The sequence below is a fragment of the Apium graveolens genome, chromosome 1 (genome assembly GCF_009905375.1).
Source record: "Apium graveolens cultivar Ventura chromosome 1, ASM990537v1, whole genome shotgun sequence".
Lineage (NCBI taxonomy): Eukaryota > Viridiplantae > Streptophyta > Magnoliopsida > Apiales > Apiaceae > Apium > Apium graveolens.
In genome coordinates, this window is record NC_133647.1 from 138,515,938 (window position 1) to 138,526,488 (window position 10,551).

The following is a 10,551-nucleotide window of genomic DNA, read 5'->3' on the forward strand; positions in this document are numbered from 1 at the left end:
TAATTTGAAACCCAGGGAATACGTAACTTAAATCATTCTGTTCCAGTACGAGAATAAGACAACATTATATTCATATATACTGAACCATAAAGATATGATCAGGGGTACTTGCCTTAATACGCTTTAACACTAATTTCTGACTGGCTTTGCACTGACCGGGATGCTAAGGATTTCAACTGGAATCTACAGGAACCAAAATACCCTAAATTAGACGTCCGAATAAGCTTGACTATCCTTGCTAACAATCTACCCATATGTTAACAAACCCAACTCGTAACATTTTCAATATAATAATACACGTATCAATTAGGGTTCACGTCTTCAAAAGCCGGTTCAGTGCTCGTGTTCGTAATATAGGTATATTTGTCCTTTTACGAAATTAGGGTTATCGGTTTCGAAAAGTATTCCATCGCAACACATAATCAGGTTTTGTACAAAATAGTTACATATAATCGATCGACGTTCCGATAGCCATTGGGTACGGCCTCGTATTTCCGTAATTTAATTTTCCGAAAATCGGGCAGCACCCCTTTATTTATCGGACTACCCGTCGAACATCCCGACGTCCAAACAAACACAACTACAATCAATCGCAATTTAAACCCAACCACCGATTTCAGTCATCAATATCAGTCCAAAATTCTCAGTTACCAATTAAATATAATTATTAATTATTAGCCGTGTTTTTATGGTTTAATAGTATTTTATTCGCAATTCGCACCTTAGATCGTATTTTGTATTTTAAATTGTAGGACTCAGATCGAATCATCATAGTCCACCGTCGGCTCGCCGAAGCTCATCGCCGACGGCGATAAAATTTACGGGTTACCGTTTATACCGGGTATCCTACGTAAATTCCATCGATTAATCTATAATCCTCGCATATAAATTATTTATTTCACGAAATCAATCAAATAATCTTTCCTGCAAAGAAAAAAAAATAAAATAAAATAAAATAAAATTTTTAATCAGAATAATTCGAACCAAGGCAACACAGGGCAACACACTCGCGTGCTAAGCACGCGCCACCACAACAGAAACGGGGAAGAACACGACCAGAACATGCCAGAAAATATCACACAACACACACACTCTGACAGCCTGAAACACACACGATTTCACACACACAGAAACGTATACATACAGCAAGTATGTATATACATAAACATGAAGCAATCGGTGAATCAATAGAAAGAAGGGCGACGATCTCGCCGGAAAACAGAACGGCGCGGTGACTTACCGGAAGCAAGCAGCGAGAGGAAGAAAATAAATCGAGGAGAACAAAGAACGAGAGGGATTAAGGGAGCAAAGAAATTCAAAAGAAAAGAGATTAGAGACGGAGTGAAATCGAGAGGCGAGAGAGACAAGAAGCTGATGTTTAGAAAGAGAGGAACTAGGGATTAACTGGGAAAGGGAATGATATCGGGTTTATTTACCCGGTTTCTTTTCCTTAATACCGCAACTGACACACCGATCTATTTAATCATGATACACTTCCCGAACAGAACGAATTGAAATAGTCTTAAAATAAACCTCAAAATTCCAACAATATTTAAAATTGATAATACACAACATTTTTAGAATTTTTTTAAAATCATTTTGAAATCGCACACCAGACCCGCATTTAACAATCTAACGAGTTCACGCACGGTTAAATAAAAGCCAAAAATTTACCGGAATAATTTTAAAATTCTTGAAATAATTAAAAAATAATAAAATAAAATTTCCATAAAATCATTTAAGGGTAAATAATCAATAAAATATTGATTTCTCAATTTTAAAAACTCCTAGAAATAATTAATAAAGTTATGAAGCCATAAAAATAATTTTAGAGATAATCCCCATATTTATGAAAATAAATCTTGAATATAACCACTTTTAACCATAAAACAAATAACACAACGCCACAACTAATTACACCAACGATCCTCGAACACCCATAATCACACATAATTAATAAAATATTAATAAAAATAATATTCAACTGACAGATCCCATACACATAACTTATTTAATAATTACACATTTAAATATTACAAAAATGTACGAGTCGTTATAGAATAAGTATTCAATAGGTAGATAGTCGACTTAATTAGCCTATCAATGATAACTTATACACCACCACGACCCGATTAGTGGTTCTCACTCTCAACATCCATTCCAATACAACTCTCACGGTTGTAAGTAATCGGCTCATTACTCGCAGAATCATTCCTGTATTACTATGGCCCACTATTGACCTACTGTAGTCATTCATTTTCCATGAAATTTTAATAGCTAACCATACGGAGTCCATTCATATCATATCGAATCCTTCTAAGGAGGTAACATAATCACCATTCATGATTCGTGAAGAACATTCCTGATCCTGACGTACATACATGACATGAAGCAGATAAAATTGCAGAAGAGTTTCAATCAAAGCAACGATAGCAGGCTAATACCATTATTAACCATATTTCTTTACTGGGAGACGTGAAGCTCAAAGGTTCATTTAGTCTTTTCGTAACATGCTCTTGGCTTATCTCAAGATAGGACCTTCTAAGATAGAAAGCCCGCTCACGGCGATTACATGAATTTAATCTTTACCAAACTACTATTACGGTTGAGTACCGCAAAGTCATCAGAAGGAATGTCAATCTTTCACACCATAATACAACCTTCACGGAATTAACCATTATCACTGTATTCCTCTGGCACGAGCGCTGATAATTGTCCTCTTACACTTAAAGTGTTGACCACCTCTTTGGCCTTTCCTGATAGTAAAATTTCCTTACAATCAATGTCATTTTAACCACCTCCAACTAAATTTTCTACCTCATTTCAATCACCGCTTATGTGAAAATGCTTCTCTTAAGTCCTGGTGAGAACAAAAATCACCATTTTTCCATAAGTCATTGCCTTAGTCTTTAGATGTGAACATTGCCACGACTGACTCTCGATCATACTTAGGACGTCTCTTATCTTGGGTCCTTCTTGTTTTCACCAATCTCGACCCTCATTGGATCGATCAATAGTAAGGGTTATTCTTAGGTGCGACAGGGATTATTCTTGGTCACAAGATCTCTAGTAAGGGTCTTGAGGTGGACAAAGCCAAGGTGGGGGTCATTGAAAATCTTCCTCCACCAATTTCTGTTAAAGGAGTTCACAGTTTTCTTGGTCATGCGGGCTTCTACAGGCGGTTCATCAAGGACTTCTAAAAAATTTCTAAACCTTTGTACTATCTTCTGGAGAAGGATGTCCCATTCAAGTTGGATGATGGGTGCCTAGCTATAATTCGATATCTTGTCTCGAAGAAAGACTCGAGCCTAGATTAATCAGATGGGTTCTTTTGCTTCAGGAATTTGAGTTGAAGATCAAGGACAAAAAAGGTACTGAGAATCAAGTTACTGATCATCTCTCTCGTTTAGAGAATCCAAGTGCAACTTCACTGGATAAGACATTAATAAATGAGTCTTTTCCCGATGAGCAGCTGTTTAGAGTGCAAGAGGAAGAATCGTGGTTTGCAGATATTGTGAACTACCTTGTGAGTAATATCATGCCTCCCGACGTATCGTATGTCAAAGGAAGAAGTTTCTTTATGAGGTGAAGTGGTACATGTGGGATGAACCATATCTGTTTAGGCAAGGAGCTGACCAAATCATTAGGAGATGTATTCCGTATAGTGAAACAGGGGGATCTTGCGAGACTGTCATTCAACTGTTTATGGAGGCCACTATGGTGGAGAGAAGACATCATCTCGTGTCCTTCAAGCGGGATTCTTCTGGCCTACATTGTTTAAGGATGAGCATCACTTTGTTTTGAAGTGTGATCAATGCCAGCGTGTGGGTAATATGTCTAAAAGGGATGAGATGTCTCTTAATGTGCTTCTCGAGGTTGAAGTCTTCGATGTGTGGGGAATAAACTTCATGGGGCCATTTGTCTCATCTTGCAATAATTAGTATATCTTGTTGATGGTCGATTATGTGTCGAAATGGGTGGAATTCAAGGATTTGCCGACAAATGATGCAAAGTTGGTGCTTAATTTTCTTCATAAGAAGATTTTCACAAGATTTGGGACTCCAAGAGTCATAATCAGTGATGAGGGATCGCATTTTTATAATCACAAATTCACTGCCATGATGTAAAGGTATAATGTGAATCATCACATTGCAACAACCTACCATCCGTAGACTAATGGTCAAGCAGAGGTGTCTAACAGCGAGATCAAGCGTATCTTACAGAAAGTTGTGTGTCCATCAAGGAAGGATTGGTCTTTGAAGCTGGATGAAACTGTCTGGGCATATAGAACAACATACAAGACTCCATTGGGAATGTTGCCATTTCAGTTGGTCTATGGTAAGGGGTGTCATTTGCACGTGGAACTCGAGCATAAAGCATATTGGGCTTTGAAGAAGTTGAACCTTGATTTGGATGCAACTGGTAAGAAGAGAATGCTTCAATTGAATGAACTCGACGAGTTTCGGCTTCAAGCGTATTAAAACAACAAAATGTACAAGGAGATAGTTAAGAAGTGGCATGATATAGGTTTAGTGCTTAAGTCATTTGTGTCGGGACAACAAGTTCTATTGTTTAACTCTCATCTCCGTCTTTTTCCTGGAAAATTGAAGTCGAGATGTTCAGGGCCTTTCATAATCAAAATTGTGTTTCCGCATGCAGCTCTGGAGATTTTTGAGAATAATCCAGGCCAGACATTTAAAGTAAATGGGCAGAGGTTGAAGCACTACTATGGGGATACGGCAAACCGTGAGGTGGTTAGTGCCTTTTTATTGACTACTTGATCTCGGTATTCTATGTCGAGCTAACAACCTAAACTAAGTGCTTCTTGGGAGGCAACCCAAGTTTGTTGTATATTAGTAGGTAGAGGAAGCTAAAAGAAAAGAGAAAAACATAAAAAAAATAGAAAAACAAAAAAAATTCAGGGTCAACTTTGGTAGCACGGCGCGCCCGCGCTGAAAAGTGGGGCAGCCGCGCTGTTTTCCAATAACTGGGCGCGCCCGCGCTGAAACTCCAGAAACTGGGCGCACCCGCGCCAAGACAGCGCGCGCCCGCGCTGGGGTCCGTATTCAGAAAAAAAAATATAAGGCAGATTTTGAAGAGAAAATCGGGGTTTTAATACAAAATCAATTCCCGCCCGATTTTTACTCTTCCACATCCCAAATTTCCCTCTCCAAATCAAACCCATTATTCCCATAATCAATGCCCACTCCTTTTCTATAACTAATTATTTCCCAATCTCCTATATGTATACACAATTATTCACAAACTTCTCCATCACTTCTCAAAACTCTCAAACATACAATTTCTCTTACAAACTCATATTCTCTCAATCTCTTTCAATCTCAATGGCACCAAAAAGACAACGAACTCAAGTTAGCAGCAGTACCACCGATTCTTTGAGTACGGGTTGTTTGAGGCCAAGGTTTTCAATTCCTGATGCAGAGGCGGAGTATTTGAGGCTTCTTTCGAAGCCTATAGCCAAGGAGCATGGTTTTCTTCCATTGGGGAAAGATGGTAAGTTATTGGAGATGATCTTGGAGATGGGTTAGGTGGTTTTCTGCGAGGCACCCGCTGTTATGCCCGTGAGTGTGGTCCGTGAGTTCTATGCTAATGCTAAGGCGGAGAAGAACGGTTTCACGGTGGAGAGGGGAATGACAGTGGATTATAGTGCGGAGGCGATTTGTAGGGTGATTGAGCAGCCTGAGAGGAGGGCGGATCAAGAGAACCGGAATGAGAAGACTCCGGAGGAGTTTAACTTGGATTTCATTGTTGCGACCCTTTTTGTGCCTGAGACTCATTGGAAGTTCAAGAAGGGCAGGGATGAGTATACCACGTTTCCGGCATCGTGCATGAATAGGTTTGCACCTACATGGAATGCTTTTATTTGTGCTAACATCATGCCATCTTCTCACATGCATGAGATCATTGTGGAGCATGCTCGTTTACTATGGGGTATTTTACAAGGAGACTATATTGATCTTGGGATGGTTATCCATAAGGGTATTCTGAGGTTCTTGCGAGGGAGTACTATGGGTTCGATACCCTATACGTCCATTGTGATGAAGTTGTGCGTGGAGGTTGGAGTTTGTTGGCCCGCACATGAGCAGATACAGCTGCCTAGTGCTCCGATTGATAGTTCAATGCTGTTAAACATGACTGAGTGGTATGGTGGGAAGCCAGACACTAAGGGGCTTTATTATTCATATGATCATCTACCAGGTGGTAGGCCAGCGGATCAGACTTTTGTTGGTGGGACGCAATAGGCAAGGAGAGCAGCTTGGAGAGCTCAATTGGGAGAGGAGGTTGGTCCTTCGGGATCGCAACAGTAGCAGCAGGAGGAAGCACAGGGCAGTGCTGGTTTGAGTTCGACACAATATAGGCGTCTAGCTAGGAGGATGGATGTTATGCTTGACATTCATAGCAGGTTTGCACATGACCTCACCGAGGTGTTGGGGACTACTTTCAGAGCCACAGAAGTTGACATCCAGTGGCTAGTATTCGGTGTATCCACCTCCAGACACTCCTGACACTCTACCCCTTGAGGGTGATGATCCTGGTTCGGATTAGGTATGCTTGATTCCTTGCTATTACCTTCACTGAGGACAGTGAATATTTTAAGTTTGAGGATAGTTGTTAAGGAGTATGTGTTTTGTGTGAGTCGCATGTAGTTTACATATTCATGCTAGTTTAGTTCATATATTTGCATATTTGCCATATAGTAGTTTTTTTATTTTTGTAGTTTTTATGATATATTGTTCATATAGTTCATGCATTTGCATAATAACATGATCCCTTAGATGATTTTTCCGATTGATTTGTGATATTGATGCTAGTGTAGTGATGTCGTATTTAGTGATATTAAGTCTTATCGAGTTGATTTGCATGCTAGAGACAATTGTATTTCACTAAGTCTTATAGGTTGCTTGAGGGCTAGATCATGGTCATGGTTTATTTATTTATCGATTTTTATTTGCTTGTTTATATTTAGAATTTAGGATATTCTCTTGATAATAAATTAACATGGATATTTAAAAATTAGAGAAAATTGGATTTCATTGCTAGTTGTTGTGGCTAGGTGTCAAATGGCTAGTAGCCAGCTCATTTTATATGAGTAGTCTAGGGTTGAACGAGATGGAGCGAAACGCACTCGTTCAGAAATTTGTGGAAAAAAAGATATAAAAAAAGATAAAAAGAAAAAAAAGAAAAAAATATGTGTTTATGCATAATTGATCATGAGTGGGCGCTTTAATACTCGAGTTACTAAGTTCTTAGGGGACTTTTATGCCTAGTGACCTAAGGCTTTTTATAGTCTGGGATCCACTAACCTAACGCTCACTACATGGGTAATATTGTATAAGTCTTTTTTGGACCTCACTCATTGCACAATCAAATAAGCATATTTGTGATATTTTGTGTTGTGAAAAGCATGAATCCATGTAAACCTCTGATATAAGAATTGAAGTGTTATAAGTTATTTTTAGTCTAGCTTCATTCTATTTATAACCTTGCGATTGCTTTGATGAGTAGTGAGTCATGATTATTGATCTAGTTGCGATAGTATATTTGTAAGCATTTGCACACATGCACGTTTTTGGCTTGTAAGTTGATTTGTGGGGTTGATTGATCTTTGTGCGAATAACTGCATTTGTTGAGATGTTGCTTGTTAATTGGTTTAGTTATTCTATGGAGATCGTTGCATTCATATATTTTACATTCATGCATTTTTATTTCTTGTTCTTTGAGTCTGTTTATGCTTGAGGACAAGCATTGGTTCAAGTTTCGGGGTACGTTGAGTGGAATTTATGACACTTTATTACGCTCCGTAAAACTTTGAATTATTGTTTTGTACTCAAGTTGTTATATTTTTAACATATTTTTGTAGTGTTTTTACATTGCAGGCATTTTCCAGGTAATCAGGTGAATTAGCATGGTTTCAGTGCTAATTCGGTGTTAAGATGGTGTCTAGAATAAGGTCTTGTGAAAATACCATCTCAAATTAACAATAAGAAAAGAAAACAGAATTTTATCCAGAAGGACGGCATGCCCGCGCTGAAGCAGCGTGTGATAAGTGGCATTTTATACCACTTAGAACATCTTAAAATGGCTTAAATTGGTGTCTTGAAATCAAGTATTTTGTGTATTTGATGCGTGTTTCTAGTGTTTATGCATTTCAGGGTATTAGTTGCATTTCGGGGGAGGAATCATCAAGAATAAGCCTTGGCATGTGTTCACCATTGCGAGAGGAAAGGAATGGGCAGATTACGGCGAAGAAACGGAGCAAACCTGGATTTTTTCCAGTAGAGGCCTGCGCGCCCGCGCAGCAATGCTGAGCGGCCGCGCAGCAACCTGCGCGCCCGCGCAGCTATGCTGAGCGGCCGCGCAGGGTCGGGGAAAAAGATAAATTATTTTAGACTTCTACTTCTGTTTAGCTTCCAACTTCTATGTAATCTGAGTTTTATGGGACTATTATATAGGTAGATTTGAGACGTTTTCACGGAGAGTATTAAGGGGATTATGTTTTAGATTGTGTTTTACGCAAGAAGCGAAAGAGATAAGGAAGAAGACCGATTTAGCACACCGCAACGAAGAGGAAGCATATTTTCTTATGATTCTTGTTTCGTTGTAACGTTGGATGCTAGTTTTCTTGCTTTGACTTATTTACTCTTGTGACGTACTCTGTTTTAATATAATTAGTTTAGTTATTATTTTCTTGTGTTTGTTTATCATGATTTCATATGAACCCATGATGGCGATAAGTTCTATTATGGGCTAATCGTGATCATGGGGTTGTAACGGATTTATTATGGAATTCTTTAGTTAATTGTTTAATACTTTAGTGTATGATGATTGCATGATATCTAGTATTGGTTGTGCGTATTCGTCTTATGTGCGTCGCGAACATATAAGATAGGGTGTTAATCTCTTGTGAAGCGACGGTGGATCTTGAGATTTAGAACTTGCCATGCTAGCATAGGTTCATGTACGTTGAGCATGATTAGTGGGTAACTCTAACAGTTTTATTTGCCCTATGTAATCAAAAGGAATAACTTGAGCTTAAATCGTTGTGTTGTCAATTTCTGTAGACATATAGGAACTCAACATAATTGATGACTATTCAACTTCTATCTTAATTGTGGATGCTTGGTAGAATGGTATTAGTACAATGAAAGTTGGCTTTTATCAGTTTAGTGTTATTCGATTAATATCATCACTGTCACATGCTAAAGGTAATCACAATGGCTATAGAAGGAAGTAATAATGAAGTTGTGATCTCATGAGTGTTTTATTATTGATAAATTGAAGTGTTAGTTAAGTGGTTAATTAAGTAGTTAATTATAGTTAATAGTTAATCAACAATTTTAAGTGTTATTATCTTAACATTGAGAAGTAATCATACATTGGTGAGTGAGTTTAATTAGACAATAATTTAGTCTGAGTCTCTGAGGGAACGAACTAGAAAATATTCTATATTACTTGCGAACGCGTATACTTGCGTGAATATTAGCGCGTGTTTTCGCCCTAACAAGTTTTTGGTGCCGCTACCGGGGACTCGGCGTATTTGTTTAGTTTATGTACTTACCATCATTGGTCATTAGGACTCAGTGATTAGGACGTAGTAGTTACTTACTCTTTTCGGTTGTGTTTCAGGTACTTTAGCAAGCGTTTATGCAAACTCGTTCTCGTGCTCGCAAGAGGACTTTAGATACAGCTGAGGAGACAGACGAAGTTCTTGATATTCTGGAGAAGTTAGATTTTGAGGATTCGGATTCAGGAACTGAGCAGAAAGAACCAGTAAACATGGGAGATCGTATTGTTCAAGCTGATCCAGCTCTTATGGATTTTTCTCGGCCTAAAATTGATGACATTTAGTCAAGCATCCTTCATCCGGCTATTCAAGCTAACACCTTTGAAATCAAGCCGGGCACTATTCAGATGGTGCAGAATTCTGTTTCTTTTGGAGGAGCGGCAACTGAAGACCCCAACATGCACATAAGGAATTTTGTCGAGATCTGCAGCACTTTTAAGTATAATGGCGTGACTGATGAGGCTATCAAGTTGAGGCTTTTCCCATTCTCACTGAGGGATAAGGCTAAAGACTGGTTACATTCTGAACCAGCTGGGTCCATCACTACGTGGCAAGATCTTGCGCAAAAATTTCTGGTGAAGTTTTATCCAATGGCAAAGACTGCTGCTATGAGGAGTGCTCTTACTCAGTTTGCGCAGCAACCTACAGAATCTATGTGCGAGGCTTGGGAACGCTACAAGGAAATGTTGAGAAAATGTCCACATCATGGAATGCCGGATTGGATGGTGATCACTGGTTTCTATAATGGTTTGGGGGCCCAATCTCGGCCCATGCTCAATGTAGCAGCTGGAGGAGCCTTATGGGCTAAAAGCTATACTGAGGCGTATAATCTTATAGAGACGATGGCTGCAAATGAGCATCAAAACCCAACTCAGAGGATGACGTCAGGCAAGGTAGCAGGTATTCTGGAAGTTGATGCAGCCACCGCTATTGCAGCCCAGCTCCAAGCGCTATCAATGAAGGTT

The 10,551-nt window shown here is 39.0% G+C and overlaps 1 non-coding gene across 1 annotated transcript; it reads right to left on the reverse strand.

Moving 5' to 3' along the window:
• Positions 1-10,191: 10,191 nt before the first annotated feature.
• On the reverse strand, positions 10,192-10,298 carry LOC141679636 (small nucleolar RNA R71). Its single transcript, XR_012558148.1, has one exon. It is a non-coding gene; the product is annotated as a small nucleolar RNA R71 (small nucleolar RNA).
• Between the last annotated feature and the right edge of the window lie 253 nt (positions 10,299-10,551).